Source organism: Sphaeramia orbicularis, chromosome 5, assembly GCF_902148855.1.
Source record: "Sphaeramia orbicularis chromosome 5, fSphaOr1.1, whole genome shotgun sequence".
NCBI classification, from domain to species: Eukaryota; Metazoa; Chordata; class Actinopteri; order Kurtiformes; family Apogonidae; genus Sphaeramia; species Sphaeramia orbicularis.
Window position 1 is genome coordinate 59,178,255 of NC_043961.1, and position 14,884 is coordinate 59,193,138.

The 14,884-nt window shown below is 34.9% G+C and overlaps 1 pseudogene; it reads right to left on the reverse strand.

Annotated features, from left to right (window-relative positions):
* Positions 1–14,884, reverse strand: part of LOC115419774 (metabotropic glutamate receptor 7-like) — a 598,752-nt pseudogene that overhangs the window by 167,639 nt on the left and 416,229 nt on the right.

Genomic DNA, 14,884 nt, shown 5'->3' on the forward strand with positions numbered 1-14,884 from the left:
AAAATCTCGGAATGAAAAGCCTGATTAAAACAGAAGAATCTTAAGCCCATGACACAGAAACCAACTGTAAGACAACTGAGACAATTTGATCCGCTTTTGTCTGTGTAAACGTATATTTTGTACTCTTAAGTTGGTTAGATGATTTCATAGACGCCTCTGTTGTCTCCAAGATTCACTCGTGTCTCTCAGCCTTGAAGCGCCACGAAAGGCATAAATTGTTGAAATCCACTTTATCGCCTCCAGAAGGACAGCATCATCATTCCACTCACCATTGAAGCTGACACTGCGGATGTACTTGAGTAATTTTTTCCCTCCAGCCAGGTCCATCTCAGGGCAGATGCCAGAGTTCTCCGGACACAGGTCCCTCTGCATGTTGTGGAGGGCATGGGCCATGGCGTAGACCGCATCGATCACAAACTGGACCTTTCCCTCTTGCTCGTACTTGGAATCAATTCCGATACGCTCCTGACCTAAGAAAGACAGAGAAAGGAAGAACTGAAGGTGACTTCCACGACCCTGACCCCGACCCTGAGTATTCACAAGGGATTTTTAACCCCCGTCATCTACTGTATTTCCTTCTTTGTTATAAAGTTGTGGAAAAAATTATTAAAACCACCCCTTGTTTTCTTCAATTTCTTGTTCATTTTAATGCCTGGTACAACTAACAGTACATTTGTTTGGACAAATATAATGATAACAACAAAAAGAGTGCATAAGACAGTGTTTTTCAACCTTGGGGTTGGGACCCCATGTAGGGGTGCCTGGAATTCAAATGGGGTCGCCTGAAATTTCTAGTAATTAATATTTTTTTTAAAAAAAATTACTAATAAATAATATATGCTGAGTTGAGACAAACTAACATATGTAACACATGCATTTTGTTTGGAACTTTTTTATATTTCATTTTGCAGTTTTCAGTTATGTTAAGACTCAAAAACACAAAAACAAAAGCTCAGATGTGTGTGACTGCTAATTAATTAACTAGCCAGTCCTTCCTTAAAGAGAGGCAGAGGACAGTCATTGGTATACACATATAAGCCTTAATCCAGTCTTTTTCAACCTCGGGGTCAGGACCCCATGTGGGGTCGCCTGGAATTTCTAATAATTAATAAAAAAAAAACAAAAAACGCACTAATAAAAAAAATATGTTGAGTTGACAAAGACAATCACAATATATAACAGACATGACAAACTGTGGTTGTGAAACTGCAGCGCTGTGGTTCTGTTCATCTGTCAAATGTTCATTGTGGTCAGTTTCAGATGCTGCAGCTCTTTCATAATTCATAGTTTCAGTTCTTGTTTGTTCAGTATTAATTGTCAGCCTTGTAAATCCAAGCTGGACTGACTGTACATATCCTGACCAAAGAAAATCCAATTCTCCCTTTGTGCAGTAATCTACACCTGGATTTACTGCCTCTGTCCACAATAATATACATTATATAGACTAAATGTCCTCTTAACATTTATTTGCAACATCGTATAGCAAACTTTTACATGATCAAAAACAAATTAATTTTAGAAAAAGAAAAAAAGAAAGGGGGGGGGGGGTTAGGTAAATCTGACACTGATATAAATCAGCCTTTGGGACAACGTTCAGAGTGCAGAATTCCACAGGACCACAGCCCTGAATACACTCCACTGACACGTCACATGTCACATTGTCGTATCTAAAATGTAGCTCCGCCCACCTTCTCCAGCCTCCAGAACAAAGAACACCATAAAACAACATATAGAGCCTTTACAACAATAATTCCTATTCTATACTATATACTATCACTAATTTGTCGTTTCTTCCATCAGTTGCCACAGTACTGTGGTAGAAAAATGCACAAAAGAATGAACTGAAGTATACTCCATATACGAGCACAGTACTGTGGCAACAAGAGGAGAATGAGTTCATGGAACAGTATCTGTGATTGGCTCTAGTACAAATGATAACATTTGATTTGTCTGTGGTAATAGACAACCCCATATTTGGTGCCACAGTACGGTGGCAGTAGACATTGCCAAAAAATTCATTTGGGATCTGGCACCAAAGTTATTATTGTTAACGAAAACTAATGAAATGACGAAAACTAGAATTGTAAAAACATTTTCATTAACTGAAATAAATAAAAACTTTAATTAAAAGACAAAATGATAACTAAATGAAACTGTATTGTGTGCTTATAAAACTAACTAAAACTTATAAAAATTATGGATAAAATTCCTTTAATTTTCATCTTTGTCAATGTCAGATTGATACGAAAGCGATTTATTTTGCTCTAGCAATTTTAGCTAGCGGCACTTGCATCACTTCTCGTCACTTGTGGTTTCCAGTCGTCTTCTGGTCCCCACTCTACCTGGAAACATGGAGACTAAAGTTGGGAGAAAGCAGCAGAGTCCTGTCTGGGATTTATTTGAATATGACGACAGAGAAGAAGAGAAAAGATATAAAGAAACTAAAACTAAACTAAAACTAAGCATTTAGAAAATAACGGAAACTAATACAAACTAGCAAACCTGCTCTAAAATCTAATTAAAACTAAGTGAATTAGAGGGAAAAAAAGTCAAAACTAAATAAAACTAAACTATAATGAAAAATCCAAAACTATTAGAACCTTGTCTGGCACTAAAGTAGCACTGGGTGTTTGAGTTAACCCAGTTTCCAACATAAACAATGCACATACTAACTGTCAAAGCCAATTTCAGACTCAACAGCCAAGCATTTCACTTTGTAATTCTGGTTGACTCAATGTATTAACACTAATTAACAATAGCTGATAAGATCAGTCAGCTCCAAATGAAAGGACTAAAGTACTTTTTTTTTTTTATCCATACTGACTTGCCTTGTATCTTGCAGAAACCATATCCTCACAACAGCACTTTGAACTGTTTTCAATCTGCTCTGTTATTATTATATACTTACTGCATGTACCAGACAAGGCATAAGACAGTTTTTGTCATATTCATGTCATGGATTGACTCTGTTCTGTGAAACGTGCTTTTTGTGAACTGTATGTGGTAAGTCAGGGTGAAACCAAGCATATGAGGAAGTGCTGAGCAGCCTGGTGAGACAATAGCCAGTACCAGTTCCCATTAGTGCTCTGATATGTATGCTGTTCTGCCGGTTGGTGGTGAAGCCTGAGGGAGCAAAACCTGAGCCTGTCTCAGCAGAAAAGACAAGTGTGTCCAAAGTTACAGAATGTGCTCGCAAAACAGCAGTAGTTTGCATTCAATGGCGGTATGGTAACAGGATTATGACGGCTGCTGGATCGGGCTGAGAAAAAAACGGAAGGAAACTGCCTTTAAATAAATGCTAGAGGATGATTAGACATGTGGTCTGCTGCTGATATATATGTGTGGACGTCTCATCTGGACTCTGCAGGACCAGTTTCACCTTCACTGGAATACTGTGGTGTTGGATTTGTCAAATGAGAATAGTTTAATATATGGAGAAATTTTATATTTTCATATTTTGGTATAACTTAAGTCTATCTAAGAAAATAACATATGTAACACATGCATCTTGTTCAGAACTTTTTTTAAAATATATATATGTATTTTTGAAGTGGCTATTGACACAGTACTGTGGCACTTAATATGGGTTTGTCTGTTACCACAGAACCAATCAACGCCCTTGTCATATCATGTCTACACTGGTAACTCACATCCCGAAAAGTTCTACGACAGTCAGATAGCAAATAGGCCACACCTAAACACAGCTGACATTTAATTCACTTGGTAACATATCAGACTGCAACATGGAAGACTTGGATTCAATTCCTGATCAGAGCAGTACTTTTTTTTTTTCCTGAAGATTTTCACACATGGCGTCAGTAGGTCAATCTGACATTGATATAAAACAGCCACTGGGACAACGTTTAGAGAACAGAATTTGGAGAACAGCACTGAACTGACACTGATAAGTCACACATCACACTGCTGCACCTAACATGTAGCTCCGCCCACCTTCTCCAGGCTCCAGAGCAAAGAACACCATAAAACAACATACAGAGCCTTTACAGCAATAATTCCTATTCTATACTATATACTATCACTAATTTTTTGTTTCTTCCATCAGTTGCCACAGTACTGTGGTAGAAAAATGCACCAAAGAATGAACTGAAGTATCCTCCATATATGAGCACAGTACTGTGGCAACAAGAGGAGAACAAATGTTCAGAGAACGCAAACCTCCGCCAAGCACCCTGAATGGTGTGCATGTGTGGATCGACTATTTCTTTTTAAATTCAACAGTTTCCAGGTTGTTCCATACAGCAGAAAAAGTTTAAGCTTGGTACCAGTCATGTGTATGTTAAATTAAATTAAATTCTGATCAATATTTGTTGAGTTGGAATGAAAAATGTGTGGTAAATGGGATTTTCAATGTTGAATGTAAATGTCCACAGAGTCCACATTCCACAGTGGATGTGGACAATTTTGTGCCAGATACAAGATATTACTATAAGCTATGGGTGGATCAAATTGGAGGCTAATTGGAGTCGTTTTGAATTTTTTTTATGAATTTTCGAAAATTGCTCAATGATGACAGATAGGAAAATTGTAGATATTGTGACCTTGCTGTGACCTTGAACTTTGGCCTACTTAACCCAAAATTGAATGGGTTGGTCCCAGGGCCTAGGCCTATCTGTGGGGAAGATTTGGTAAAGATGGCTGGAATAGTTTTCCCGTAAAGTTGCTAACAAACAAACAAACACACAAAGCAAAGTGGTCACAATACCTCCTGGCGGAGGTAATGAGTTCATGGGACAGTATCTGTGATTGGCTCTCATACAAAAGCTAATATTTGATTGGCTCTGTGACAACAGACAAACCCATATTCTGTGCCACAGTACTGTGGTAGTAGCCACTGGCATATATTTTATTTTGCAGTTTTCAGTTTTGTTTAAACACAAAAACAAAGGCTCAGATGTGTGTGACATTTAATCAATTAATTAACTAGCCAGTCCTTATTTAAAGAAAGAAAGAGGGGCAGAAGCAGAGGACAGTCACTGATATAATCCTAAATCCAGTCTAACTTCCTCTAAGTATGTGAGAAACAGTCCAAGCACTTGAAAAAGTGTTGACCGAACATGTCCTCAAAGACCTGAGCTCTTCCATCTGTATTAAACCCAACATACCACTGACCCACATTTGAAAAGGAGGAGGATTTGGACACTTCCACCCTTTTAATATCAGCCTTTTAGTGATTATCATTCCAGCTTCCAGTGGACGCTGTAGTGTTGCAGGTACATATGTCTGAGAACAGCCAAAAATAGCAAGTCCTGGATCAGGCTGAAGAGGCCTTTTATCGACCCTGGAGAACCGGTTAAATATTTGAGACCAGAAACCTGTCCATGAAGAACAGAACCAAAAGGAATGAGACCAGCTCTGGTTTAGAACTTCTGACCCAATCACTTTCAGATAAAAGATGCAGACAGAATTTGTTGTTCAAGCCTCAAACTTTTCTCTGATTTTAGGTAACAGTTTTTGCCTATTTAAAAGACAGTTAAGCTTGTTTAATTATCTTACATGCAATGACAATTCATGAGAACGATGCAAATAAAATAAGACAATCAGGCAGTGAGACCGACTCTTTAGTGACGCTGACACTGTGTTGCACAGTTAGTTAAAATGATGGTGTTTTCGAAGGCTGGTGGGGAAAACAAATGAAAATGCAAAACAATTTAAGAAGATTAAATGCCTACAGCTGCAAATGTTTGGAGTCGCAAGAAAAAAAGAGCATTTCATATTTCACTCAGAGCTTCTCCCTAAGATTCTTCCACCCATGGCATCGTGTTGATCCTGATTTTAAGGTAACAACTTATTACATAACAAGTGGTTCCAGGCACAACAAGCCCCGCCCCTCGCATGTACTGGAGCTTATTTTGGCATCGATCCCGCTGATGTCATCATGTCTATGTGTGTGCTGATGGTGAAATGTCGCCTATTATAAGTAAATGGGAGAAGAAAAAAGATTTTAAAAATTCATAAAAAATGTAAACTTTGACCTACTGTTCCCAAAATGTAACCACATCTATTCTGGGTCACTGGCAATCTATAAACCCAATTTAGTATGAATTCAACCAATAGTTTTGCTGCTACAGATATTTGAAATTTCACCCACTGTAAGTAAATGGGGTGAAAACAAGATTTTAAAAAAATTCATAAAAAATCTAAACTTTGACCTACTTTTCCCAAAATGTAGTCAGATCTATTCTGGGTCACTGGCAATCTATAAACCAAATATGGTATGAATTCAACCAATAGTTTGGCTGCTACAGATCTGTCAAATTTCCCCCATTGTAAGTAAATGGGGATTTTTTTTAAAATTCATAAAAAATTGAAACTTTTACCTACTCTTCCCAAAATGTGTTGACATTTATTCTAGGTCAATGGCAATATATTAACCCAATTGAGTGTGAATTCAATCAATGCTTTTACTGCTACAGACATTTGAAATTTTGCCCCATTATAAATGAATGGGGAAAAACAGATTTTTAAAAATGCATACAAAAAATGAACTTTGACCTACTGTTCCCAAAACGTAATCAGATCTATTCTGGGTCACTGGCAATGTCTAAACCAAATATAATATGAATTCAATCATAGCTTTACTGCTACAGATATGTCAAATTTCACCCATTGTAAGTAAATGGGGTAAAAACAAGATTTAAAAAAATTCATAAAAAATCTAAACTTTGACCTACTTTTCCCAAAATGTAGTCAGATCTATTCTGGGTCACAGGCAATCTATAAACCAAATATGGTATGAATTCAACCAATAGTTTGGCTGCTACAGATCTGTCAAATTTCCCCCATTGTAAGTAAATGGGGAATTTTTTTTTAAATTCATAAAAAATTGAAACTTTTACCTACTCTTCCCAAAATGTACTGACATTTATTCTAGGTCACTGGCAATATATAAACCCAATTTAGTGTGAATTTAATTAATGCTTTTACTGCTACAGACATTTGAAATTTTGCCCCATTATAAATGAATGGGGAAAAACAGATCTTAAAAAATGCATTTAAAAAAATGAACTTTGACCTACTGTTCCCAAAATGTAATCAGATCTATTCTGGGTCATTGGCAATCTATAAACCCAATTTAGTATGAATTCAACCAATAATTTTGCTGCTAGAGGGTTAAAAAACAAACAAACAAAGCATCTTATGGTTATAGTTTCTAATCAGAGGATGATAATATTGTCACTGTGCATGTTTTTTTTTTTTCTAATTCTGTACCATTTATCAACAATAATATGTAGATGCACTTGAACTCCTCACTGATTTGAGCCACGCTTTCATTTCTATTTAAAACATAATGCCATACATTCATCAATAATGACCTAATAGAGAGTGAAACTTCAAAGACTTGCAGATGTATGAGAAGCCTTGGTAAGCTAATTCTCTAAATGCCCTGTGTGTCGGTACAATAACACTGATGATCAACATCTTAGGATGAAGTGTTTGTTCTCATTATGCAAAGCAGCAAAAGCATAAGAGGCATGGCAGCTTTATTCCACGCAGAAGCCTCCGAGGCAGGAGACCGGGGTGAACGGTGGGATGTTTAAAGTGTGTCATTAGCAGCCGATGTCTAACCAGGGTTCAGCATTAGTCCACGGAGACCTTAACCCATAAAGACCCCAACAGACCATCTACTGATCCAAACCCTTAAATACCTATTGACCCATTAATCCTATCAATACATGTAAATAATTGGTGTAAAATACAGTTCTTCATCTTTTCATGGTCATCAGATATGACCCATTTGGACCTTCAGAAGCTCCGTAGTTACCATGGAAACACTGTCATCTTCTACAACATGGATTCACCACACTCTAAAAAAAAATCTGTAATTTAACACTATTTTACAGATTTTTCCTGTATTTTTAAGATACAGGAAAATATCAATGAAATGACAAAAATAGACTGTGAAACGTAAAATAACATGAAAAAACTGTAACTGTGAATAACCATAGAATTTCCTTTTTTTTTTTTTTTTAAGATTTATGGTTTTTTCCACAGAAAAATACAGTTACGATACATTTGCAAATGTATTTTAATTTCTTTGGGTCTTTATGGGTTAACATTTCAATGAACATTTTGCCTTTACCAGTACATTGTGCCAACCTACACTGATTAAAACTGACGGTTGTGTTTTAAGTAATTAAAAGAACATTCTAACTGAGAGCAGATGTGTATTTCATTAATTACTAAAAAAAAAAAAAAAAAAAAAAGTCTTGTGCAGTTTAATGTATTGATTACATTAAATTGCAATGAAATCTGCATTTGACTTAAAGCAGTGATGAAGCTGTGATGAGGCTACCCAGTGAGTCCATCCACTGTCACTGATCCAACTCCATGGGTTTTACTGCACTGTAAAAAAAAAAAAAAAACCTGTAAAAAAAACAGTATTATTCCGGCAGCTGGGGTGCCGAAAAAATGCTGTTAAATAACAGAAAATAACCATCTCATAAAAATGTGGTAATTTTCCATAATTAAAATACATTTTTTTGCCCTAACTTTACATGAGTTTGCTTTTTTTTTTTTTTTTAACTTTTTAATGTTTAATAAAGAATATTTACATGTATTAAAACAATCAAATTATATCTATCTGTCTGTCTGTCTGTCTAATTTTCAGTGAGACTCAGTTGTCCAATCCACTGATAAAAACTGTATTTGGACAGTTTATCAGTGCTTATACATGTTATACATTCACAAAAATACATTTATTCAACAGTTTTGTTGTGAAACCTCCTGTAATTACACAAGATATTTGTCAATTAACAAACAAGTCTGGTTCAACTGACAGAACAAATACTTCTTTTATGGTTAATTGTCAGTAATTTTATCATGTTTTATTATTATTACTTTTTTACAGTATTAAACTTTAAATTAACAGTTTAATCTCATAAATAGAAAAGAAATATTTGTGAAATTACGATACATTTGCAAATGTATTTTAACTGTATTTTTCTGTGAAAAAAAGAAAAAAATTATTCTAAAAAATGGACATTTTTTGGTTATTCACAGTTACAGTTGTATCATGTTATTTTACATTGAATGTGTAAAATCAGTCTGTTTTTGTAACTTCATTGATATTTTTCTCTATCTTAAAAATACAGGAAAAAAATCTGTAAAATAAACAGGAAAAATTCTGTTAAATTACAGATTTTTTTTACCGTGTAGATTTAATGATATTACTTTAAGTAACAATTGTTACTCTTAACGAATAGGTCGAATTGAACCAGTCGTAATAGATTTCACTGGCTAAATGTTACTGTTGATTAAAATGTAACTGATTTCCATAGTTTGTATTTACCAACCCCCAAAATCCTTTTTTTACAGTGTAGAAGGTATGAGAGGTGCGTACGGTAAATGTCACACAGTGAAAGCGTATGAAAATACACACTTCATTGTTAAAGGAAACAAGTGATGCCTAAAGAGTAACAGAGACTGAACTAATTTAAGCAAAAGAAGCAGATTAGATGAAATTCCTGCCTGTGGATAGACCTCAGTGCGACGTTCCTTGACTTAAACATACGAAGCACATATGCAGAACCAGGGAACATGCATGCCCCACTCATGTCTCCATGGCAATGTCTCCGCTCCAGCTCCAGCTCCAGCTCCAGCTCCAGCTCCAGCTTTCTCTTGATCTCCTGAATACCCAACAGGCCTTTTCCGAGTTAATTAGTAAGCATAGTTCATATTACACAGTAAGAGAATAGGGAAGACAAAAGGAAAGAGCGCCAGAGCAGCGTGCACGTTTTCCACGTCTGACTAAATGTTCATTTGTGTTCGGTGGCGTGCAGAAAAAGCCGGCAGCATCGGGGCAAATATATGGCTTCATTATGAACATGTGCATGTGAAAGAGAGGGTGGAGATGAGCAGCAGACTACTGGGATTTTGGATTCACCCCATTAACTTCCTTGTGTGTCTCTCCCACTCTTCCCATTTTTCATTTGCTTTAATGCTTCACTATATTTTTTCTTTTCGTTCTCTCTTTATCTATTTCTCTAACAACCGATATCTTTTATCTGTCTGTCTTCTTTCTCTTCTTCCCTTTTGTTCAACCACCAGCAGAATTATTGTTTCCTTTTTTTATACCAAATGCCAATGCGTGCTTTTTTTCTTTTCATTTTTAACTACACTGTAAAAACAAATCTGTAATTCAACAGAATTTTCACTGTTTATTTTACAGATTTTTCCTGTATTTTTAAGATACAGGAAAATATCAATGAAATGACAAAAACAGACTGTGATTTTACACGTCAAATGTAAAATAACACGAAAAAACTGTAACTGTGAATAACCCAAAAATTTCCATTTTTTAAAAGAAATTTTTTCTTTTTTCACAGAAATATACAGTTAAAATACATTTGCAAATGTATCGTAATTTCACAGATATTTCTTTGCTATTCATGAGATTAAACTGTTAATTTAAAGTTTAATGCTGTAAGAAAAATAATAATAAAACCAGATAAAATTACTGACAATTAATCATAAAAGAAGTATTTGTTCTGTCAGTTGAACCAGACTTGTTTGTTAATTGACAAATATCTTGTGTAATTACAGGAGGTTTCACAACAAAAATGTTGAATAAATGTATTTTTGTGAATGTATAACATGTATAAGCACTGATAAACTGTCCAAATACAGTTTTTATCAGTGGATTGGACAACTGAGTCTCATTGAAAATTATTTATAGATATATTTATAGGTAATTTGATTATTTTAATACATGAAAATATTATTTATTAAACATTTAAAAGTAAAAAAAATAAAAAAATAAAACAAAAAAAATCTTATGTAAAAAAGCTGTATTTTAATTATGGAAAATTACCATATTTTTTTGAGATGGTTATTTTCTGTTATTTAACAGTATTTTTTTGGCACCCCAGCTGCTGGAATATTACCGTTTCTTTATTCTTTTTATTATTCTTTTTTTTTTACAGTGTATGTGCTGCACATTTTATAGGTCAAAAGACAGGATGTGCTAACAGAATGCTGATGTTGAAAGGAAACTCTGCTTTGTGAAAACTGTACGTGGCGTATTGTTCTTTAGTTTAAAGCTGCAGGAGAGAAAATCAGGAGGAAGAAAGACCAGAATATGAAAATAGAGACATTTGTTCTACGGTTTTCTCCCCTCTGTCCAAAAGGAATATTAACAACAAAAGAATAGAAGAAAAATAAAGGAACACTGTAAAAAAAAAAATCTGTAATTTAAAATTTAAAAAGCAGTAATATTCCGGCAGCAGGGGTGCCGAAAAAATACTGTAAAATGTAGAAAAATAACCATCTCACAAAAATACGGTAATTTTTCACAATTAAAATACAGTTTCTTGTTCTAACTTTACATGAGATTTTGCTTCTTTTTTTTTTTTTTTTAACTTTTTAATGTTTAATAAAAAATATTTTCATGCATTAAAACAATCAAATTACCTATATATATATATATATATATATATATATATATATATATATATATATATATATATATAAATAATTTTCAGTGAGACTCAGTTGTCCACTCCACTGATAAAAACTGTATTTGGACAGTTTATCAGTGCTTATACATGTTATACATTCACAAAAATACATTTATTCAACATTTTTGTTGTGAAACCTCCTGTAATTACACAAGATATTTGTCAATTAACAAACAAGTCTGGTTAAACTGACAGAACAAATACTTCTTTTACGGTTAATTGTCAGTAATTTTATCTCATTTTATTTATTTTTTTTTTTTTTTACAGTATTAAACTTTAAATTAACAGTTTAATCTCATAAATAGAAAAGAAATATTTGTGAAATTAAGATAAATTTAGAATTGTATTTTAACTGTATTTTTCTGTGAAAAAAGAAGAAAATTCTTTTTAAAAAATTTCAATGTTTTTGGTTAGTCATAGTTACAGTTTTTTCGTGTTATTTTACATTTGACATGTACAGTGTCGTTTTATCTTCAGGTCAAAGTAAGTTATTGAGACAAAAATGGTATACATATATATTAAAAAAAAATATATATATATATATATATATAAAATAAGAAAACTAATAATAATAATAATTACACAAGGGTGTGCTTGTCCGAATATCATGCAGACAAATGTGTGTGTGGAGCAGAGTTCAGCCTCACCTGGGATCTCATTAACTGGCAATCATAAGTATGCAAGTACCTGTGTCACTGAATAAACTATGGACACTTCGTATGACTTGAATTATGTATGGAACCCTGTCTCTGGAAAACAAATCCCATTTTAACCTCTGCTCATCTCATCCGCACAGAGACAAAAGATCCCGGTTCGCTTCCAGACAGATGTAAATCCACCTGGGTCCAGCTGGGTAGAATATTTCAGGGTCTACTCACGATCAATACTGTATTCAAGCGTGTGTCTACGACGTAAGATTTGTTAAAGTAGGAAACTAATATTTGACCTGTGATATTTTTTTTTCTCACATTATGATTTCAGTAGATTGAATGGCAGACACTGGAAAGATTCATTTACATGTGTATATATATGTGTATGTATGTATATGTTAATATATATTTGCTGTTGTCAACATATGTGTTTGTGTATAGTTATACATGTATGAGTGCATATATAGATATTTTTATTTATTACCCCTGCCAGGAGATATTGTGATCACTTTGCTTTGTGTGTTTGTTTGTTTTTTGTTTGTTTGTTTGTTTTTTGTTTATTTATTTGTTTTTTTTAGCAACTTTAGGGGAAAACTCTTCCACCCATCTTCCCCACAGATAGGCCTAGGCCTTGGGACCAACCCATTCCATTTTGGGCCAAGTAGGCCAAAGTTCAAGGTCACAACATCTACAGTTTTCCTATCTGTCATCATTGAGCAGTTTTCAAAAATTCATAAAAAACTTCAAAACAACTTCGATTAGCCTCCAATTGGATCCACCTGTAGCTTAGAACAATATCTTGTATCTGGCACAAAATTGTCCACATCCACTGTGGAATGTGGACTCTGTGGACATTTACATTTAACACTGAAAATCCCATTCACCACACATTTTTCATTCTAACTCAACAAATATTGATTGGAATTGAATATAATTGGACAGACACATGACTGGTACCAAGCTTCAACTTTTTCTGCTGTATGGAACAACCTGGAAACTGTTGGAATTTAAACAGAAATAGTCGATCCACACATGCACACTGTTCAGGGTGCTTGGCGGAGGTTTGCGTTCTCTGAACACTTGTTAACTATTGTGAACATGGGTATTTGTATGTATACTTTTATGAGTTTAACCCAGTAAAACCTGAACCATTAAATCACTGACAGAAAATTCCAGTTCTTTGAAACTGGAACCTTTATTGGTCCTTCTGAACAACCAAACATTTTTTTTTTTTTAAATATCTGATTTGAACTGAAAAAATGGACCATCGTATTATAAAAAATGGTTCTAAATCACTTGGGAAAAGTTAAATGTAGAGAAAAATTCATTTGGAAGTCACCACAGAAGCAGTTCAAGGTCTTTAAGAGTTCAAATGGAAATATTACATTTTGCTCCTTTAATAAGAAAAACCCTTTGTCATTTCTGATGACTATATTTCATGAACCATTTGATGACATAAATTATTCACTAAAATAATGTGCTCTGTGATACCAGTAGCTTCATGGTCATTGTACCGCAGGAGTAACAATCAGGTCTTATCTGAAGTCTACCACAACCTTAAGACCCTCATCGCCCCCTTCATTATAAAACCTGTCAGACAGTCATGTACATGGAGGTGTTGGCTGACATCCTGGTCTGACTGAACTACTTTTCCATTTAACCCTGTAAAGCCTGAACAATTAAATCACATCAGGTCTCAATGCTGAAATATTATTATTTTTGAACAAACAAAAACATAATATAACACAAACACGTCTAACAAATAGTTAATTCCTTTTCTAAATGGTCCCAGTTGTTCCTCCTTCCTCATTAATGACAGTCTTGTAGTGTCACTGGAAAGGCCTCTGGTGAATGAACTCCTCCCCCTGGTGGATTATCTGTGTATTGCATGTATCTAATTGTATACATCAGGTTCATCAAGAAAAATAATATCACACTGATCATGCAGAGGGCTTCAAAACTCATGTATTAAATATGATACATTTGGTGTTATAGGGTTAAATATATATATGTGTCTGTAAATATGTATATGGTTAGTAAGTACAGATGTGTATATTTGTGTGGGGTGGATTTAGGGCGAGTGTTTTGTAATACTTTGTAAATCTCCTTGAATTAAATAAAGGTCTTCAAAAATAAAAAGAAAAGGTTAATATTTCTTCCAGCTGAAATGTGACATCAGAAGTCCAATTAGATAACATTAATCCAGGTTTACAGTACCGATGATACAGTGTCTTTTAGCCCCTCCCCCTTAGCCCCTCCCCCTTGGCCCTTGCACTTGGCACTACCCCTTGAAATGGAGCTGCAAGGGGTAGGGGTTGAAACATTGCGTGGCTTACGGCCATACCACCCTGAGCACGCCCAGTCTCATCTGATCTCAGAAACATTCCCCTGTGAAACGGTCCAACCCTTCACCACTTATGGATGTGTGACATTCCCAGTTCAGTGCAGCAGGTACAAGGAGGAGGAATAATGTGTGAAGAGTGTGGAGATTTTTCAAAATAAATGACAGTGATAAAAGTAACGCTGACTGACAGTAACGTCACAGACAGATACGGACACAGCGTTCTGTCCGTCCTCTGCGTACATTCCATCCGTTTACCAGGTGCTGGCGGATGCATAAACAGAATGAGAATACCAGCGGGAGTACGGAGCGGTGTGGACCGCTGACAGCAGAAGTGAAAACCAAACTTCTGGCTCATTTCTCTTTTCTCTTCCTGCTGAAGCTAAACTTTTAAACCTTACCAGAGAAAATGCTGC